A 22,952-nucleotide genomic window follows, 5' to 3' on the forward strand; every position below is an offset into this window, starting at 1 on the left:
TGATTTAATTTGTACACTTGCAGGAATTGTCACAAGAGCAGTACAGTATTTAAAATTTCCATATGCTCTCTTCTCTTCTACTCACTGATTGTAAGAATTGGGCAGGTTTGGGGGCAGATAACAGGATGAGTTTCCATTGTTTGATAATTTTGAGCAAGTAATATTTTGCTCCTACGACTATGAGAAGTTATTTTTATATTAAAGTTGGGGATTGGAGAAAGAAATAAGCAATCCATCTAGCAAAGCCAACTTTCCCTTCCCAAATGTAGGGAGATTTGCTTAAAAACAACTTTAGAAGCTTTCCCTCAGTAATGAGATATTACCACCATGGTCAGCTAAAGCTCCTTGTATTCCATCTTCCCACTGTTATCTTTTTAGGTTTCAGCTGAAAGTGTTCTTGACGTGGTATCTGAAAGAGTTCTTCCCTTTGAAGAGAGGAATTCGGAGCAAGTTTCCTCCTGCTCTTGCATTGTTTGAAGTCAAGTGTTGTTATGGGGATGAACCAAATATATAATTAAAGACCAAATTTAAGTTTTGGCTGTTTTCTTTGGAAAAAGAGCTAGAACTATGAGTATAATTGATTTTTTTGCTTCGGTGGCCAAACTGAAATAAAAGTTTCCTTCATATGAACTGAAAACTAAAATTTGAGGGCTTTTGAAAAGAAAAAAATCATAGACATTTTATTATTTTTTTAAATAAAAGAAAATAAATGTCTGGATTCATACAGATATGTTGAAGCAAGGTAGGGAAAGAAGAGTTTCCAGCTACAAATGGCTCCCCTGCTTGGTGAACAATGAATGGTACAATACCACTATAAGCACAGTATGAAATAAATAAAAATTTGCTGTTTAATCAGACAGTTCCAACAGATGGGGAGGGGAATTTTAATTGTATTTGGCTGAAACAATTGGGAAATTCTGCTTTAATATACAAATATTTTTGCCTACTTATGACATATTGGTAAAGTTTTGCCCAATTCTATAAATAAGCATAGAAATAGTCTATAAGTGGAGAAATAGTCTAATTCCTGTAGGAATATGGGAAAGCAGAAATATGCTTCTAAGCAGGAAATGAACTGATGGGATTCTGACACTTGCTATCAATGATGAAGAGAAAAAGGATAAGTTTCAAAACTGGTTTGTTTGTTTACTCATTTTTTTTTTGATCATTTGGTACTTAATGTTCAGCAGGTACCATCTCTGTCTTGAATTAGTAGAAGGAGAGGTGGGACTAGGTTGAATAGACCATAGAAACCTTGGGGGGAAAAAGAAATCTGAACTAAAACAAAAATCCTGCCTCCCTCTTAGCCTAACAGTTCCATATCAGGAATTGGCAACAGAACAGTAGCCATTTCAAAGACAACAGTTTAACATTATATATTTTTAAAAAATAAAGAGGCCTAGGTACATTTAAGACACTGTAAAGGATTCTTACAGGTTCAAGCTTTTCATCACAACCCTACTTCAGCCAAAATTCATTGGGAGCCTGAAGGCTTTTGGAGAAGCAATTAAAAATGTTAGCTTCTGAAAGCCTTCTATGTTATCTCTTAAATAGTGAAAAAACAAATATTACCAAGGATATCTATTGCTTTTGATCTTCATAAACACTTACTAGTTGCTAAGCTGGTCTATTCATATTTTGTTTATGGAAAAAGGCAAAAAGAAAAGCAGACAAGTGGCCCAAAACAGCATAGGAAATCCGTGACAAATATACAGCCATATAATGAAGGGTCCGAGCCTGAAGTCCTCGGCTGAAAAATAATAATTATATGGCAGGTTACCGTATGGCGATATATATAGAGATAAATATAGAGAGAGATTTGCATGTGTGTGTTCATGCGTGCTTGTCCATGTGTGCATACACAGTAATTGCTCTCCTGAGAAAGCAACACCAGATTATGGTATTTCAAGTTTCTCTCATGAAATCTGGTATTTCAAGTTTCAGCTGGGGCAACATTTCTTCTCCTCCCCATGGCAAGCAAGTTTCTACAGAGAAGGGGGGCAGACTTCAGCAGGGTGGGATGGTGTTACTGCAACAGCTTGACTGGCTTGGGGACCAACTGCATGAGGCTTTCAACCAGACAAGCATTCAAGCCAAACAATAAAATAAAAATGGTGAAATAGGTGAAATAATAGGACCCACAAGGAGGAAAGCAGTGTTCTTCTTTGCTATGACAAGCTGCACACCTCCCCTGTGAAATGCTCTCTCAAACTACGCATTCAAAGCCAGGTTTCTCCCTTACTCTGTCACTACCTTGCCTGTTGCACATAGTCAACGGGCTGCCCCGCCAGGAGGAAATTGAAACATCTTTGCTTTATTGCTGTTGGACGAGATGGTGTCTCACAAGCACCCAACACAATCAAAAGAATCAACTCTGCTGAGATGCTGAGCACTCGGCACAAAGCCTTCTCGCTTCGGTCTCTGCGGGTCGGGTCAAGGAGAAGGTTCCTCCCACGGGTCCCAGCTCCAGAAGCAAAGACTGCGGATGGCACTTGTATGGCTGGGATGCAGGGGACACCTTGCCCTAATGGCAGCAGCAGCTAGGTAAAACACGGAGCACAGGGTCATTTTGTGGCCTGTGGCAACAAAATCCTCAACTTACATAGTTACTGCCCTGACATCCTATGCTATTTTTTCTAAAACTAGCTATTTCCAAAATGTCTAAAACCAGACAGTAGACTAGTGCTATTTGGCAAAAATCCTCTGCAAGGGGAGCTAGCTCTGCTCCCTGTCTTTCATAGCTTGCTGGAAGAGGGAAGGTCACACACAGGGGGCACCACAAAGGTGGTCTTTGGGTTCCTGTGGTCCTTCGCCCTCCCTCTGTTTTTAGACCACTCCTCCTTGTATAGTGCATTGAAAAAAAAAATTAAATAAAAGCGTGCTGCAAAAGGAGGAAATGGTCCATCACATCAGGAAGAAAAACCTCTGTAACATTCTAAAACTTTATATAAACTTTTCTTTATCTTCATCTTTTTTAAAGGTGGAGATAAGATGCCACAAGATGCTGAGAAGGAAATGCACGACCTAAGAGAGTGGAAAAGGGAGAGAAGAAAGGAATAAATAAATAAATAAATATATAAAAAAGAGGGGGGAAAAAAAAGCCTGTAGTGCACGCAGTTTATAAGCAGTAAAAAGGAGTAGGGGCAAAGAAAGTTTAGTGAGAGAAGAGGTAGAAAAAATGTAATTAAGAACTGGAGAAAAACACTGAACTAAGGCATAACATCCCAAGTCTTGGCAATATATGGTTTTATCAGATGTACAGCTCTGCATAATAACATCCCTGAGAAGAGGCATAACCCGCATTTTTAATATTAATAAATCCACGAAGAGGAGAAATTGTCCACTGCACAAACTGCACAGTTCTCACACGTGCACTCCTGTGTCTCTGTATTATCAAACGTGCCACCACCATCAGGTAAGGTGGAAGCAGGCCAGAACCCAGCCTCTAAATAAAATGCTTTTGTGAGACCCCCTTTTGGTTAAGGAGGTCTGGCAACTGGTTGCAACTGTCCTTGGCTTTGGGAAGTATTTGCTGTCCCTTCCAGGCCTTTGTAACCAGATCTACTGGCAAAAAGAGACCAGAAAGCTTGTGGTGCAGCATATCCTCTTTCACAGTAGCTCTTAGACTTCCATCACTAACACTTCCAGTTTGTCACCCCTCACTGGTACTCATTGTTACTCAAATATGCGAAAGAAGCCAAGTACTTGCAATCCTTGCTTGGGGCCCAGGTCACAAAATGAGGCAGCCTCTCTTGGTGGATTTGCTGGATCTGGGCTTGCTCAGGCAATCGTCTCCTTGCAGAGAACGTTGGAGAAACTCCACGAAACAGAGAAAGAAAAAATCCCCAAGTCAAAGGTGCAAGTGAAAAAGCTTCCAAGTATTAAAAAAAAGGAAAATATTTCAGAGCTTATCACAAGCAAGTCTTCAGTCTAACTCCAGAATGCTATCAGGTTATGTTATACCATGGTAGTAATCCTGGCTTAATTACAGCACCTCTTAAACCAGTTTCGGATCATATTTCTCCCACTGTTATGTTTTGGGAATGTGTGATGACAGGAATGCAGTGCTGGTGCTGCACACATGCTGTAGTTCACTGATTCATTTTTCTGTGTGCTAGCTTATACACTGCGGTATTTATTTTAACTTGCATGACTTTTAAGAAAAACCTGCCTCTGTTATGAGAAGAAAGACGGCCCTGTATTTTTTTCAGTCCAGACCTTTCTGATTGCATTTGTGCTTCCTCTGCATTGAAGACAATTGATGCAGAAGGTTTTTTAGTCTGGGTACCCGAGACTAACTCAAAAGGTACCAGTGAAAGAAACACAGCCTGCAGGATATGGCCTTCGCCTTGATGCACGCTTCTCCCCTCCTGTTATCTGACTCAGAGTGTGTTAGCTGAAGTGGATGGAAGATGGGACTCTAACTCCTTGGCACGCAAAACCAACCAGAGAGGGAGGGAAGCCGTGAATACACAGCACAGACTTCCCAACAGTCAAGCATTTATTAGACCCCTCACATATAACAGAATTCAAAACCTTGGAAAAATGGAGCTCCAGCATTCATTCATTGGCTGCTCTTACAAAGGATATAGTGGCAAAAGATGTGCCAAAAATGTTGACCTCAACTTTTCTTGTTTTCCACTGGTGTCACATATCATTAGTACCCTGGTATTTAAGTAACCTACTGATATATGGGGGCCAGCTGTACTCTGCGTTGGAAAGACAGCCTATCCTTCTGGTTTAGGAGTTTAAAAAATAGAGAGCAAGACGTAAGCACGCAGTGTAGACCCCACCAGCAGTAAAAGCTGTTATAGATGGTGTTTTTAAAGACTAATTCACACATCTCTTCCCGTTCCTTCGTAAGCCTGTGTTTCTGCTGTATGCTCGTGTAACACCTCACACGATCGCAGCATCACAAGCAAGCCTGGTTAAGCTCCTCAGTGCTACAGCAGCACAAACCACAAGCAGCTTCTGCATGCCAGGTAGGCACCCCTAAAGGAAAAGTCCACTAAGAAAAGAAAGCACTTGGCTATAACGAGTGGGCATCGCTTTACACATTGCATGGCTATTATTTATCCGTATATTAGCTTCGAATTCCAAATCCTTGCCTGTAAGAATTACTCACCACGCTCAAAACTGACCAAAAAGCTTCAGCCACGTTTGCAAAAGGGACAATGAACATATTTGATGGGCAGTCTTCAAAATCGAAGCAGCATACCAAGGGAACTAAATCCCAGCAGCTGCTATAGCTCCACAGAGCATTTGCTGAACAACCCGGTACTAAGCTCCCTCTAAAAATTCTTGCTTATACAGCTGTGCAATATAGCAAGCATATTTTATAGATGTATGTATATAGCATGTATAACGGGCAGAGATCTTTAAAACCTTAGAAAAGTTGGGAAGCCTGAATATATGCTACTCCACCCTTTGTAAACAACCTCTTGTCATGAATTTACTTCCATATGTGCGTGAAGCTCTGCCTACATAAAATAGGGTTTCAAAATAGTGGCTTAGCACTGAAAACGTATGTTTTCCACCCATCAGTTCGAAGAGAATGCAAGCAAGATAAAATCCCAAGAGTGAAAAAGCACTGATTCATCACGTCACCAAAAAGTAAGTTAATTACTTGTTGGATATTTTATTATAGTTTTAGATTCAAAGTCTGTCTCATTGGCATGTACCAGTATTTGGGAAGGGAAAAAAAACAAACACCTCTAGAGAGGAGTCATAAACACAGACAGAAATTAGGTGACACAACACATGCCTGACCAAAAGGCAACCCAAAACAATCAGCCTGAACGTTCTCCACACCAGCGGTGTACAATCCCTGTGTCCCCAGGGAGGCAGCACTCTCCCGTCGCTGGTTTTCAGTGGGATGCTGGAGCATCTCCATTCTCTTCTGATGCTGCATCAGCACCCATCACAGGGAAGGCTCTGCTCCTGGGACAGCTGCCCTGCCTGTCGCTGGTTACCACAGCTTGCTGCCCCTCTCCACTTAGCTTTTGAAGCACTGACGTTACCCTCCTGGGCGCCCAGAGACAATTTCCCACTCCTCCGTCCATATGAAGGTTTATGCTGGCATCACTTGCACATGCCCCTCCATAAGAGTTGTTCCAAGCATTTATCCTGAGTGCACAGGTTTTTGTATGCAAGTAGAGGAACGAGAGGAGGCATTTTACAGCATTGGGTCTCAAATTTCTATCATCACCATGCAAGAAACTTAACTTCTTCAGCTGGGGACTATTCCAACTGAATAATTTCTGTTTTACTAAGTGACGCCCTACATATCAGCACAATCTGTTAAAGCAAAGTACCAGCCACAGGGAGCTTTACTGCTTTTTCTACATACCCTTCTATATTACTGGGTGGCTGCTGGTTGTTTTATTATTAATTCATTTGGTTTTAGGTGTGAAGAGGGACTTGCTTCCAAAGGAGCACTGTTACCTCCCAGGTTTTCTGGAGGTCAGTGCAAGATCTTTAACTCTTCCATGGCGCTAAGCAGAAGGGAGCAGCACCCAAAGTCTCAGTTTAGAGAAATGCTTATAACATAGCGCTTGAGTGTCGCGCTGGATATAAGAGAAGTCTCTGGTGTGAATTTTTCAACCTACGAATTTCCTACCAGAATCAAGACAGAGTAAAGTGAAACATGTAGATGTTATGAAGAAAAACGTACCTTATTACAAAGGAATATCATTGTTATAGCCAAATTAAAGTAGTGAAATTAAGAAAAAATAAACTAAAATCTAATCAGAAAACAACAACAAAAAAAACAAGCCTCCACTCTAGCTCTGAAAAGCATACTCCTCACTCCCACCACAAAGGAGTACTTACATCTTTTAAAACATGTGAACAGCACTGGCATAGCATAAGGTTTCTTTCAAAATGCTTTTCATATTATAATGAATTTTTGTGATGCATAGAGAACCACTTATACTTAATATTTCTGGAAATCTGAAAAGATCTCTCTCTTTTTCCAAAGAAGCAAACATCTTAAGTGAGATAATTTACATGAAAGTGATAAATTTCTTAGCACTAGAATTCTATTTGGAAGAATTATGCACAAAATGAAGAGCTGGGAAGTCTTTAGTCTTCATTAAAACTGATCACTATTGAGCTGAACTCAATACCTTCACCAACCAACTGTGGTAAATCTTATTAGCTATGGTGCTCATCTCAGAAGCTCTTGTAGGGAGCCACCAGGTTTCCATACATAAAAACTTCAAGTGCTTTTCACCCCAGCTGTCCCAGGGATCAAGAAATAATTATGCCAAACATTTCTTAGTTTCCGACAGAAATTAAGAGAAACTCCTTAAGCAAGTGCTCAGCGACTTGCTTGTGATCTGTTTCGTGATGGGGGAGATGTTTGGTAACCTTTCCATCTCCCAGACAGTGTAAGGTAGCTCAGGGAATCTTCCTTCCCAACTGGAGGATTTCAGGAGATTTGTCAGATCATGTTGCTAATGCCAAATCCTTTTTTTCCTTCCTCTCCAAAGATGGATCTTGTTGTTATCCCAGCTGATGGAACCAAGACAAAATAAATACAGACATCAAGGACTGAAACAATGATAGACTGTCTTGAGAAGGCATTTAGGGGCCCTCAGTTATCCAAAGAGTAAAAAGTTAAAAAAGCAAGTACTTCTTTTTATTGCCCACACCCTGTTGTAGTACTTAAAAAAAAAAATAACAACACACAAACCCTACAGATTTCTACCCACCATCCAGTAATTACTGAAATAACAAAGAATAGGAAAAAAAAAAAAAAAAGTATTTCCAAATCCTGATGCTATTACTGAACTGCCAATGAAAAAACTCCCACTAACACCTCCTAAGTCTATCCTCCTGCACTCCTAATCTGAACACAAAGGGTTGGGTTTAAACCCCCACCACCCCGGGATTAAAACCGCCTGCAGTTTTCAGCTTCAGGCCAGCAATGACAATACTTTAAATCCTTGGCTACTTGCTTCGTGAAGATGCAGCCTACAGACAGTCCCAAAAGTTCTTTGAAATGTTAAATACAAAGCAGGAGGAGGTCATAAAGGAAATATTCCTTATAAAAGGAACAGATATCATATGCAGGCTTTTCAAACACATTCGTCAATTGCTTTGCTTTCAGCCACCATATTCTCAATTCTGCATTGTCTGAAGCTTTTGAAATAAAATTCAGGAGCAAAATGAAACACACAAATTAATGCTGAACACAGCTGCCAATATATGCACTCATAAATCTCTCAAATGTAAATGGTATCCTAGTCCTTATCTGGAAAGACTAATTATTTACTTAATAAATGGTCCTACAGCAATTACCAAAAACCCAGCCACTTAAAAGTAACATATAGGTTTTATCACATAATCTTCTGCACCATCTACCCAATTATTTCAATACGAACCAGCATGGCTCCCTGCTGCATTGGAAATCCAGCTATCTTTCTGCCAAAAGCTTTCCAATGCATACAAAAGGAATGAGGATTGAGAGACTTGTTTTATCCCCTCTTATCCCATAAACTAACAAGCCTTTTCTCAAGCAATTTTTTCTCAATAAGTGCAGGTAATTACGTAGGAGGATGGGACTTGCAAGGTAGGAGAAAAAAAATCAGTTTAGCATGCCAGGTTTGCCAAGAAATGCTGTCAGTTTTAAACTACGAGGGGAGCAGGCAAAACAAAATGGTGCCCTGCTGCCGAGCTGGAAGCAAAGAGTGAAGCTTTGTGGTGCAGGACTGCTGGTAGGTGGTCAAGTTTTCCTGCCCACCTGCATTGACCTGGAGGTAAGCAGGATGGCAGGAGTATTATTTCTGGCCCCTGCCCCACCCCAGGCACTCAGTGTCTCTCCTTCCTCATATGGGTACCTTAAACTCAACTTAAACTAATTGAAAAATGAGCTTTACATTCATTTTGAGAATGTGTGTTTGCTTTGCTTATCTTGGAGGGTCTCGCAAACCCCATTCATGTTAGCCTCTGGCTAGATGTTCCACCAGACATCCCTAGAAACATCCCTGCCCAGATTTACAGATCGTGTAATTGAGGGGGAACGTAACCAGCTGCCACGGCGATGCCCGCAGTCTGAGGAGCATTCAGACTTCAGTCTCATGGAAGGTACCAAGAGTTAACAGAACCTTTAATTAGATGAAGTGGTTAATGGAAGCAAGTGCTCCAGCCAGCAGCAAATGCGTGGCTAATTCATCGGTGATCCTGAAGAACCAGGCTGCAGCAGTTTGAAGTTATTCAAGCTGTTTAATGTTGGGTTATTTGCAAATTAGTGTAGCCCAGCCTACAGAAACTGCCATCGCTGTGACTAGCTGCATGCTTGACAAGATGCCCTCCTCTGCTTCTAGACATAAGTACGTTATTTGGGCACCTTCACATGTCTGTTCACAGAAATATTCGAGCTACAGAAAAGAGTGAAAGGTGATAGCAAGCTCAGGAACATCACATGGTTTGGGCAAGGTGGGAGGGAGGAGGACGGTAGGTTTGATTTTTTTATTTTTATTTTTTGACTGAAGCACACTGTAGAGCAGGCTTTGCTGGACGTAGTCCTGGCAGACAAAAATCCTCACTCCTCCTGGCAGGATGCAAGGCAAAGTACCTCCTGGCAGGATGCAAGGCAAAGTACCCGGTGACCTCTGCCTGCTGTGGGGTCTGGTGGGCTCCTTCCCCCGACAAAACAAGCAAGAACAAACTCCAAGCGGTTGTAACCTGCACCTAGGCTACAGCAAGGTGTGAAGCTAAAAACGTGCTCCTAGAGGAACCACAAAGGTAGCTCTACCTTAGTGTTAGAGGACATCAGGTCCAGAGAATTTGCCAGGAGTTGGGAGTAATGATTCAGAGGCACAGATCAGGCTTGCCTTGACTCACACTGCTTGCAATATGAACTACAACCTGATTTGTGCAAGAGCAAAAAAAAAAATTTCACTACAACACAAAACTATTAGCACTCTCTGCTCCACTAAATCCACCCATTTGCCTCAAAATAATTTTGATGGTTCCAATATTTATTTTAAAAATCACATATTTCTGATGAGTAGCCCTTTTGATTTAACAGTGTAAATGATATAAATGCCAATAACATTATAAAAGTATGTTTTTTTCATAACTGTATTGCATCCACAACTCATTTAAATTTTTAGTATTGCGTCTTGTTTCAGTGTAACCAACTAGATGAGTTTACAAACACATCTTACTTTTTCATATTCAAAGGACAAAGAAACCCAGACAGCAACACTGATCTCTGAGCACATGGCTGCAATAATGCCGAATCCTCTTTTAGCAAGTTGAGATGTTGAGCAGGCCACTTCAAAAGTGATAAGACCTCGATTCACAGGGTGTCTGAACAGATTCCTATTTATCTGTGCCACTTCAGAAAATCACGTTCTCCCTGATTGCTAAGTCTTGAAAGTTAGTGTGAAACTTGGTGATTTGAGAACAGACCGAGAGAAGACACAGCTAGAAACACAAATCTCACCATATCTGCCTTCCAATAGCAATATTCCACCACCCCTGGAATGGTCAGGTAAGTAGTTCAAACCTCCTAAGCCATAACATAATGTTCAAGAGAAGAAACCTGGGTTTACCAACTGTGAGAAATTCCAGGGTTCCAAAACCAGAACAAATCCAGAGACTTTCTTTGCCATCTCAAATTAAAAACGGGGACATTGAACACCTTTAATGGAAGGAACTTCAAAAGTCCTTACCAAAACTGGATGCAAAGTTTTAGTGCCAGTTATGGAGACAACAACACGAACACAAATTATTACAGGTACTATGAGCAGGGACATTTTCCAACTGATGGAAGCCACTTATTGGTACTGAATGCTCCTAGGAAAACTTAATTCTGTTTACCCATCTTTGAACTAATCCCTGCACAAGCCAGGGCTCCATATTTGTGGAAATCTTTAGATTAAAAATAAACAACTCCAGTAGCAAAATAGTTATCCTGACAAACTGATAAAGTCACGTTCATAATTCATGCATGAGTTCACAGTTTGCTTGGCTTTCTTAGAAGTCAGCTTTTTTTTGGATACCATGACTTTCATGGCCAGAAGCAAACCCTATCACACCCGGTTCCCCAGGATGACCACAACAACTGAACCGTCTGAAGATGGCGGGCTGAAGCTCTCTGTGATATATTTTTGTATTCGAAAAGCAGGCAATGAAAACAATGTCACAGAGAGAAGCAGATGGCCAATGAGTTATCACTCTCGGTCTGATGACTTACGTGGGCTGAACTTGTTTATTTACTCACATATTTGCAGAAACGAAGCGTTCCTTATGTTGGCAGCAGCTCTGTTATATGGTCCTCAGGTGGCCGCAGCTACACCGTACATACCGCTACCTACATGCAACACTGAGGGATTAGGTACATACCTTCAAATCACCTCTCGTTTTCCTACAATGACAAAAGTCACTGTTGACCCTTCCCTGGGCCAGGGAGTTAAGCGACAAGTATTTCTAACAGTGGAGCTCTTGCTGGCCTGTTTGGAGGAACGAAGCAACAGCCATAATGCCAGGATCAAGGCAGCAGCAGCAGCCCCTGGCCGCCCCGCCTGGGCTTCCCGTCCACGGGGAGCAGGGCAATGTGAGCTGCTTGATAACAGTGCTCACTGCTTTAAGTCGGTCTTACCAACTGTTTGTCTGTGTCTTTTTGAAAAGGAGTGCCCTTTGGCTTCAGGTCGCTGAGGGTCCGAAAGAGGCACCTGAGAAGTGGATCATCATCACTTTCAAAGCATGCTTTGGAAAGAACATTTACATGGAAGAAACATTTCTTTGAAAGAGACTAACAACTCCTTCACCTCTTTGCCCATCTTCTCCTCTGGTATTTCTGACAAACAGAAATAATGCTATTCTAACGCTACCACACTTTCTCTCTTCCTTTTCTCCTAGCATCTTCATGCTAGGAGATGAGCAATTGAGATGTTAAGTTGAACAACTTCTTGTCATGCTAAAACCACCGTCATTCAGTGTGCAGGCATGTGCCGTGACGTTGTTCCCCGGCCACAACAGCTTTGCAGGAAACTTTTTTAGGCTGTTCTTGCCTAAACTGTTGATGCAAACCCTGTGCTCACCCGGTATGATGCATGATGAAACTGCCGTCATATGGGTGTGAAGCAAAAAGCACAATTTGTGTGTCAGCGAGCCCTGTCATATGAACCATCCTGGAGAATACAGATTCTTCTTAGATCATCTCACCCCCTCTTCAGAATTGTTCTCATTATCTTCTCTTTGATTGTTCTCATTACCTTCTGGGTATATAAAAATAATGCAGCCTTTATAAGCACATAACAACCAATTATGTATAAATACAGTATTAAGAAAATAACTCAGATATTTTTGCCAACAAATTAGCTGCTGAAAATAAGCGAAAAAATGTCATTGTATGACCATTTAACCCACTGAAAATCATCGGAAAGAATCTTCTGTCTGCAGTTACAATAATGCCACTGCCCTCAACTACAGCTAGCAACCAGCCTTACTATTGTAAAGGTCACAGACCTAAGACCTAAAACCCTAATGGCCTGGGTTTTCTGGGCAAGGAGCTTCTACGTTATTTTCCCCCTAGCATAAGTTTCACCATGTTCCTGTACCACACCTGAAGCGACTAAAGGCTTAAAAGCAGTCAGCGTGATTTACGTACTGGCAAGAGTACTGGAAGTAGATCAAGCCATCCTTGAGGGTTCAGTGGGTCCTTTGAATCACCAGGACGTGGACGTGACACTGGAGGTGCTCGTCGGTGCCCTCACAGACCCCTACACTCCGAAAACATGCAGGATGGCCGCATGGGCCCGCCAGTTAGGGATCAGATCCTCTTCACACGCCCGGTACAAGGCAGCCCCTCGCTGCATCTCGTGCAGCATCCGAGCCCCAGCGCCAGTGCAGAGAAGTCTGCCCCAGCTCTCCGCCCACCCAGCGGTGTGGGAAGTGTTACACAGAGAGACTCATGAATGCCATCTGCTCAGCTGTGGAGTCTGACTTTTTTTTTTTTCCCCTGGCGTATAACAGTCAGTGACAGTATAAAGTAGACTAATACAATCTTACATCTTCCATTTCTATACGCAGTGAAGAAAAAACAAAGTCCAAATGTACTTTCCATCTCCCACAATATTGCTCTTAGTTTTCTAACTGAATTTGCTTGTAGAGTTTCTTTAAAAAAAAAAAAGGAAAATATCAGTGGGTGCTTAAAGTTTAGCTATAAACTCTTATTCCAATAAAAAGTAAGAGGCGTAAATGTGCACAGTACTGACACCTGTACAGGAACATCAAGTCTACAGAGGAAACAACCTTTTCGGTGGTGTCTTTACTCATTCTACTATGAAGAAAGAACGCTAAATTTCACACATTAATGCAAATACAATGAAAACTTCAATGCAGACATGGGAAAAAAAACACTCCCTTCGAAATACGTGAAAAAACTACACATCTTTTTCCTATTCTTCACATCCACCAGCAAGCAAGCAATTTTTTTTTTTTTTTCAAACTATCCAAGTACCTGGGTTATCAGATCAGTGGGGCTGATTAGCCCCACACAACAGTGTGGTCTCTGTTAATTACAGTATGTGTTACTTGCAGCATTTCTGTGGCTTGGAATACCAATAACCCAAATAGCCTCCCAGCTCTCTGGAAGATATGGCAGCTAGTTAGAGGCACACAGCCCAGTACTCCCCATTTTTAAAAGCTGTCCAGTGTGATTTTTCTTGCTTCACCTTTCCTAGTGAAAAAGCTGATGTTTCTAATTTTTTTATTATTATTTTTGTTTTACCCACAGAAGTCCCTCAATTGCAAATGCAGCCACTTGCCTCTCATGGGGTTTCCCGGGGAATAAAAAAAAAGTATAATAATAATAATAATAATAATAATAATAATAATAATAATAATAATAATAATAATAAACAGGGAGAAAATCAGTTCCCAGCGGGCTGCAACTGAGTGTCCCCAAAGAGGAAGACCCCAGCTGACTCTCAAGAGCATCACAGGGAGCTCGCCCTGCACCACGCAGGGAGCAGAGGTAGAAACAGCACTGACGTCTCCTGAGCACCAGCCCTGCATCCTAACAAGAGAACAAAGAGATGTTCCTCAGGCATGTATTACCTATTACCTGCCTGGCTATCGGCTCTTCAGGAGGGACAGGCAGCACAGAGGGGGTGGTGGCGTGGCTCTCTACATTAGAGAATCTTTTGATGTTGTGGAACTCCAGGCTGGGAATGATAAGGTTGAATCCCTGTGGGTTAGGATCCGCGGGAAGGCTGGCAAGGCTAGCTTCCTGGTCGGGGTCTGTTATAGACTGCCGAACCAGGATGAGGAGACGGATGAGGAGTTTTATAGGCAACTGACAGAAGTTGCAAAATCGTCGGCGCTTGTCCTCGTGGGGGACTTCAACTTCCCGGACATATCCTGGAAACACAACACGGCACAGAGAAAGCAGTCTAGGAGGTTTCTGGAGAGCGTGGGAGATAGCTTCCTGACGCAGCTGGTCAGCGAACCTACCAGGGGTGGTGCCCCGCTAGACCTTCTCTTCACAAACAGAGAAGGACTGGTGGGAGATGTGGTGGTCGGAAACTGTCTTGGGCAGAGTGACCACGAAATGGTAGAGTTCTCTATTCTTGGCGAGGCCAGGAAGGGGACCAGTAAAACTGCTGTATTGGACTTCCGGAGGGCTGACTTTGAGCTGCTCAGGACGCTGGTTGGCCGAGTCCCTTGGGAGGCGGTTCTGAAGGGCAGAGGAGTCCAGGAAGGCTGGGCGCTCCTCAAGAAGGAAATCGTGATGGCACAGGAGCGGTCCGTCCCCACGTGTCCAAAGACGAGCCGGCGTGGAAGAAGACCGGCCTGGCTCAACAGAGAGTTGCGGCTTGTGCTTAGCAGAAAAAAGAGGGTTTATAATCTTTGGAAAAAAGGGCGGGCCACTGAGGAGGACTACAAGGATGTAGCGAGGCTGTGCAGGGAGAAAATTAGAAAGGCCAAAGCTCATCTGGAGCTCAACCTGGCTACTGCCATTAAAGACAACAAAAAATCCTTTTACAAATATATCAACGCGAAACGGAGGACTAAGAAGAATCTCCATCCTTTACTGGATGCGAGGGGAAACCTAGTTACTAAGGATGAGGAAAAGGCTGAGGTGCTTAATGCCGCCTTTGCCTCAGTTTTTAGCAGCAATACCGGTTGTTCTCTGGATACCCAGTGCCTTGAGCTGGTGGAAGGGGATGGGGAGCAGGATGTGGCCTTCGCTATCCATGAGGAAATGGTTGGCGACCTGCTACGGAGCTTGGATGTGCGCAAGTCGATGGGGCCGGATGGGATCCACCCGAGGGTACTGAAAGAACTGGCGGAGGAGCTGGCCGAGCCGCTTTCCATCATTTATCGGCAGTCCTGGCTATCGGGGGAGGTCCCAGTTTACTGGCGGCTAGCCAATGTGACGCCCATCTATAAGAAGGGCCGCAGGGCAGACCCGGGGAACTATAGGCCTGTCAGTTTGACCTCAGTGCCAGGAAAGCTCATGGAGCAGATTATCTTGAGGGTCATCACGCGGCACTTGCAGGGCAAGCAGGCGATCAGGCCCAGTCAGCATGGGTTTATGAAAGGCAGGTCCTGCTTGACGAACCTGATCTCCTTCTATGACCAAGTGACACGCTTGGTGGATGAGGGAAAGGCTGTGGATGTGGTTTACCTTGACCTCAGTAAGGCTTTTGACACCGTTCCCCACAACATTCTCCTCAAGAAACTGGCTGCTCGGGGCTTGGACTGGCGTACGCTTCGCTGGGTTAGAAACTGGCTGGATAGCCGGGCCCAGAGAGTTGTGGTGAATGGAGTCAAATCTGGTTGGAGGCTGGTCACTAGTGGTGTCCCCCAGGGCTCGGTACTGGGGCCGGTCCTCTTTAATATCTTTATCGATGATCTGGATGAGGGGATTGAGTGCACCCTCAGTAAGTTTGCAGATGACACCAAGCTAAGTGCGTGTGTCGATCTGCTCGAGGGCAGGAAGGCTCTGCAGGAGGATCTGGATAGGCTGGAGCGATGGGCTGAGGTCAACTGTATGAAGTTCAACAAGGCCAAGTGCCGGGTCCTGCACCTGGGGCGCAACAACCCCAAGCAGAGCTACAGGCTGGGAGATGAGTGGCTGGAAAGCTGCCTGGCCGAGAAGGACCTGGGAGTATTGGTTGATAGTCGGCTGAATATGAGCCAGCAGTGTGCTCAGGTGGCCAAGAAGGCCAACGGCATCCTGGCCTGTATAAGAAGCAGTATGGCCAGCAGGTCTAAGGAAGTGATTGTGCCCCTGCACTCAGCTCTGGTGAGGCCACACCTTGAGTACTGTGTTCAGTTTTGGGCCCCTCGCTACAGGAAGGACATGGACGTGCTCGAGCGAGTACAGAGAAGGGCGACCAAGCTGGTGAGGGGTCTGGAGAACAAGTCTTACGAGGAGCGGCTGAGGGAGCTGGGCTTGTTCAGCCTGGAGAAGAGGAGGCTCAGGGGCGACCTTATCACTCTCTACAGTTACCTTAAAGGAGGCTGTAGAGAGGTGGGGGTTGGTCTGTTCTCCTACGTGCCTGGTGACAGGACGAGGGGGAATGGGCGGAAGTTGCGACAGGGGAGTTTTAGGTTGGATGTTAGGAAGTACTTCTTTACCGAAAGGGTTGTTAGGCATTGGAATGGGCTGCCCAGGGAGGTGGTGGAGTCACCATCCCTGGAGGTCTTTAAAAGACGTTTAGATGTAGAGCTTAGCAATATGGTTTAGTGGAGTACTTAGTGTTAGGTCAGAGGTTGGACTCGATGATCTTGAGGTCTCTTCCAACCTAGAAATCTGTGATACTGTGATACTGTGATACCTATGGGCTACACATCAGCTTTCCCTAAACTGATGAGCAGATAGAAGGACATGAGACATGCAGATACAAATGATCCCAATCTTTTCTATGTCTTTAATGCTAAATGATCTGTACAATGTCCCCTAAAAATAATAGAAAAGGATTTTATTTTTTTTCTCAACTTCATTAAAAAAGAGTTTTTTTTTTTGTCTTGTGGAAGAATGGCAGAAGAAAAAAAAATGTTTTTAATGGAGCAGTGATTTAGGGCAGGAAGAAGAGAGGAGGCTGTTCACAGAGCTCATTAACACACCAAAACCTTTCACCTGTAAGAGTAAGCCCCACCAGCCCCAGGCTCATGCTGTGATCAGCTTACATCCAAAAACTAGTTCTGCTCCTCCTCAGCCCAGTTCCCAGTGGGCATGCATCCGCGTGCCTCTAGAGGATCCCACCATTTCCACAACTGGCAGTCTCTCTGCTCAGAGCTAGAAGAAAAGGGGAGGCAAGAGGATTTGAAGTACTGATGCTTATCTGAAAGTGTATCCACAAATAAGCAAAAGGCCGACTCCAACCAAGGGGGTTGTTTCTGACTCCTGCAAGACACAGCAGCTACCAAATATGAAACTATTGAACCAAGTGCAAAAGGGTGGCACAGTTTGACACTTCCAAAGCATTTGCTTGTGGACAGGACTGGCCTGTTGGGGATGATTAAAACAAAGTAGATCAAACCTAGGAGCGCACACTCCTGAGTGCTCTCCCAGGCGGCCAAGCCTGGGCAGGCTGCAGCAAAGCCCAGCCAAGGGAAAAGCCATTCCTTCAGAGGCTGGCAAAAATTCGGCACACACCGCCCGCCAGGAGCCAGGCATCCGCAGCACCACCATACCCCTGGCATTTCCACACCTCGCTCAGGGAGCATGAACCCCACCTGGGGAGGGCAACATCCCTCGCCACTCAGAGGGGCTGTGCCACAACCAGCTGGGCTCCCCCGCTCCACAAAACCCCTTGGCACAGGGCGAGGAGGATTAGGCATTGCTCAGAGATTGTGGCTAAGGGAAAGACTCCCTGCAAAGGTGTGGAGAGATGCCTTTGATGCCAGTGATGCTCTGCTGGACGGAGATGCAGCGAGCGCAGTAAGTGCATCCGCAGTGACCTGCTAGGGTTGGCTGCTTGCTACCAGAAGACAAGCCCCGGCTTACTGCTGTGGCCGTGGGACTCCTACAACAAACACACATTAACTTCATCCAGTAGTCTACGTTTTTAATCACTTGAATAGCAGATGGCATTTGTAACCTGCTCAAATACATCGGCTCTCAAGAAGACACGAAGACATTAAATAAAGCAACTAATTCAACTTACTGCTCCAGCATCTTGCAAATTAGAGATCTATTTGTGGAACTGACAGAACATGGGAGGTGGGGGGAGGAAATGTTAATAGCACAATTATGCGGTTAATACCATTTTAGTAAGTTATTCAACAAAAAAAATATGAGAAAGCGGCATTTGAAAACATTTAGCAAAACACATTCTTAAGTGAGGATCGAAAGCCATCTGAATAAACTCGGCAGAAGTCTTCCACAGGCGTGGGTTTATAACTATGATTTATGTTCTGATAGCCAGGCAATGAATGCAGTTTGTCAGGCATCTGAGACAGCTTTACATTTATGATTCATTTGCACAAGAAATGCTTTCAACAGCTTCATTTTTTTTAATTTGTATTGTAAGACTATTACATTATAAGAAAGGCCACAGCCAACCCAAATACACATCTAGCCTAATATTCGGTCTCCTAAAGTGTCCAGCAGTGCAGAGCCAGGGAAGAATATGGAGGCAACTGAACCGGCCCATAACACTCTGCTGTCTCCCACCACTTGCAGCTCAAGGGACTTGTGCCCACCGGGATCCCGCTCTTGAGTTGCCTCCATACGTGAGCGCAGATTTGTACAACGTTATTGGCCTTGCCTGATTTGGTAGGATAGCAGCTACTGGGCACTTGAAATAGTTTTATTTTTTGAGGATAGCACCACTCTCAATATAGAAATAATTCAGTACAGGCATTACTGAACACTGGAATATGTACTCCAGGTTGCATGCACAAACATGCATGGATGACAAAAGTCTGACCACAGTTTGCTCTTTCTTTAGGGAAGAAACAGTTCACCTCTTCTTGTCTTACAGAGAAGAAAGTTTTCGTCCCTGATGTATTGCATTTAAATACAATGAACTCTTGCCTTATTTTAATTTATTTTTGAACCAGGCTAGCTGAATGTACTAAAAAGACGGTAGTGATATAAACTACTTTTTAGTGTAGGGTGATGAAACTTGTAATGAACCATCCCACACACTTTTTATATCAGACAGCTTCCAGAAAAGTTATTTTAGATTATTTTTCTGTTGAAAAGTGGTTATGGCATTGTGAAAAATAGCCTACCCGTAGAAATCATCAAAATACTTAAGTCCCCAATCTTTCAGTCAGCTCTAGTCTGGCAAATTATTCAAACTCTAACCTTGTTTTTCAAGGAATTCACCTACACCACCATTGCAGGATCAGGCACCTCATCACAGGGATCTGCCTAGGTCTTCCCCAGTTTCATCATTATTGTGCTTGGATACTTAGGAGGTGTCATAGTGACAAGGATGACTGAGGATTAACAAAAAAATTGTGTAATTTTTGATTTTTTTCAAAATGCAAACCACTGTCAGACTGCCTCTGCATGGGCCATCTCCCTAGATTTTATAAAGACATCATGGAAAGGATCTGGCAAAGTGCACACAAAAAAATGTACTAGACGGTGACCGAGACGCACAAGAAGTATTTTTAAAGCAGCTCTCTGGGTAATGAAGACAAACACGCAGAATTTTGCTGTACTCTAACCTAAGCACCACGCAGTGCCCCCTGCTGCATACACAAGGCAACAGGCGAAACACCACCGAACAATGACATTATCTGATATTAAACAAGATACGCTGTATGCATGACTAATATTTATTTCCTTGATTACTCTTGTTTTCTAAAAATACTAATAAATTATGCAAACATCTTCAGTACTGGCTCAGAGCAGATGTTTTGCACGCTCCCTCTTCCCATCCAGCCTCCTGCGTTGTGTCTGCGAGCAAGCTGTCACCTTACCTCCCACCACCGAGCAGTGGGAAATTCGTGCTGAGAGGGAGCCGAGACGCTGGGCGGCAGGGCAGGGGGAGCATCTGGTGCCGTTATCATGAGATTTAATCACAAGACACTCAGCGGGGCTAAACAGCACAGTGCGGCATGGTCTATATGCTGCCCTTGTCCTAAATACCTAGAGTAAGAAATATATTCGGGAAGTGATGAACCCAAGTGAAGTGCCCATCTCTCTGTACTCTGAGCTAGAAGAAACAAAACAAAGAGAAACAAACATAAGGGAAGGTCAAGTGTTTGATGTAGTTTCCAACTTCCAAATAAACGTGCATTAACAGCCTATAAAAGGTCCCTCACATGCAACATGAAAGGGGTAAATGCGGACTGAGGAACCGTGAGCCTGAAGAGGATTTATCGATCGTCAGACAGAGCCAGGGAGGTCTCCTAATGTGGAACACAAATATTTAATCTGATTCCGAAATCTTATCTGCTGCCCTTAAGAAGATTAACATAAATTCTCTTTCAGCAGACTATGAATTTCTGATCTATTGCATGAAGTAGAAATATTTATCAAGAAGCAAGACTTGAGCATTTTAACCATTTTATTAGCATTCTACTCAAAATTAAATTCAACAGAGGTGGTCAAAGTTCAAATCAGTTCAAGGAAATTACATCACACAAATGTTATTTGCATGCATACGTGTTGCATGATGCAGACATGTTGCATCCATACACAGAGATGAAATCATAAGGAAGTTGTTCAAGATTGCCATTCTTGAACAACAACAAAAAAATAATAATCAGGCATGAAGATGTTACAGCAGGAAAGTTCTTTCTAAAAAAAAAAAAAAAAAAGCTAAAAAAGTCCCGAACTGGTAATATCTGCACTAGCCTGCTATCCTGGAATGAAAGGAGATATTTAAGAGAAGAAGCTATATTCAGGGGGAGGAATCCATACACACACCCTTTTTTCTGCTGTACACAGACTGAGTACAAGGCAGACTGCTAAGATCATGGCTGTGCACTGGTAGGCTCTGGCCTATGAATCCACATAACTAGCCAGGTTTTAGGCTTGTCCTTGACATTTCCTTTCCCCCAAGTGGAAAGGGATGGGAGGAACAGCCATGCCGCAGAAAACTTGCTCCCCTGGAGCAACCCTTCTCATTTTTCTCGTTTCTGCCCATAAGCCCAGCTGGCAAAGGGCCAGATAGCCGAGTCAAAAGCTTGTAACATGTATTTGCTAGAAATCTGAGGTCCCCACTATGGTTGGTCTGAAGTAAGAAAAACATGGTGGATGCCACGATGGAGGAGGCGGGAGGCTCCACAACCCTGGTCAAATTCAGCCTCTTCCTGTCCAAAAGGAGCTGACCTTCAACACTACGTAGGGTTTCAGGTGGGATCAGTCAACACGATGAAGCCAACCCAGCAGCACACGTACTGACATTCCTGCTTTTTTCCTCAATAGTCAATTCAGTCGAGCCACGAGGCCACAGCCAAGCATTATCTCTGTGCTATTAGCCCTGGGGCTTTTACCTGTGATGTAAAGCGAGTCAAATAGCCTGGCGTTTGTCATGAGCAACGAGTCTGCACACAGTTGCAGCACCTCACCTAACTGGAGCTGAGCCTTTCATCTAGCCTTGACCCAAGGGCAACCCAAATGAGTCCTCAAGTACCGTGCTGTGTGGGCTTCTGCTTGCAAACTTCGAGGCAATGTAATGAATGGCATATGTACATGCGAACGTTTGCACTTTCCCTGTAGTCAATAAAAAATTATAGTTTCAGGATGAAGTACAAAATGCATTACCATTCTTAGGCTCTATACTAATTCTTTTTACTGTCTAGAGCAGAAATACTTATCTTTCAAAGAAAACAGCACAGGATCACAGAGAGAAGTCGTTTCCTTCCTAGCCCACTGGAAGCCCACATGGCTGAGGCCTGCTATTCAGCAGGGCACAGCAAATACCTCTTTGTTCTTGCTTTTGCACATAATAGCTGCAGTCACAAAATGAGTCTCCCCTCAAAAGCATGCAACAAGGATCCTTGCATAATTTCAGGCCGAGCATTTTAATTTCCCTGCATCTTCTTCCAGAGGTACCTAGTTAGTGAGAAGATGTATGAACACCTGAGGCAACGCAATAATGTCACAGGTCAGACAAGTCCACTGACATAGGACACCTTTTCTAGTACAGCAGGCTAAATTCAAGTGGCCATTACTGTATTTTCCTCATATACCTACTGTGCAGCTAGTATGAAGCAGAAGTCCTGTGGAAAGCCACAGTATACGATCACATATTCTCTCCTGCTCTCAGCTGTAAAATGGCAACAGCAATACATCCTTCCCTCAAAGAGTTTCTGTCATCACAGAAATGGAAAACCATCATACATGTTCTGGTATGGAAATAGTGAGGCCCACATACCTACCCCAATGGAACCTCAGTCCATCATAATCCAGAGGCAAAAGAGTGTCAAAAGTTAAGTTTGTACCAGAAATCATAGATTTGCCATTTCTGAAGCTGTGAACACTTGCCTTGTGAGCTTTTAACTTTAGGTTTTAGCACATAAATTCCTGAGGTACCTTAAGGAAAACACAAAAGCTGCTAATTACACGTGCACACACGCACACGTACATTATACGTGTACAACCCTGGATTATCTGCTTTCTTACATTGTGAAAGCCATTATTCCAGAAAGTACTACCCTGGTGGGCCTCGTTACTGAAGGCTAATCTAGTGTTGCCGCTACCACTCCTGCCACCAGGAGTACTTAATGTCAAGAATACAAGCTTATATAAAACTTTAAAAGTTTTTCTTCCTTCTGTTTTATCTGCAGCCAAAACACTAATTTTCTGTGCAATATACCCAGCAATACGTATGCAGAAAACTTATTGGCACCAGCAACTACTGCCTTATGCTCATCACAAACTTAAACTAGTCCAAAAAACTCCACGTGAGGCAGGTTGCATTGGACACTGCCTGTTGGACTTGATCCTGAGCTTCAGCAGGCATGTTCTCCACTTGAGCAACATCAGATGATAGGGAAAGACTGTGGTTGCTTTG

At 43.5% G+C, this 22,952-nt stretch overlaps 1 protein-coding gene across 3 annotated transcripts in view; it reads right to left on the reverse strand.

Moving 5' to 3' along the window:
* The window catches only part of STOX2 (storkhead box 2), a 147,415-nt gene that overhangs the window by 77,845 nt on the left and 46,618 nt on the right, over positions 1-22,952 (reverse strand). The gene's annotated exons all lie outside the window — the stretch shown is intronic.

The sequence above is a fragment of the Anser anser genome (assembly GCF_964211835.1).
Source record: "Anser anser genome assembly, chromosome: 4".
Taxonomy (NCBI): Eukaryota; Metazoa; Chordata; class Aves; order Anseriformes; family Anatidae; genus Anser; species Anser anser.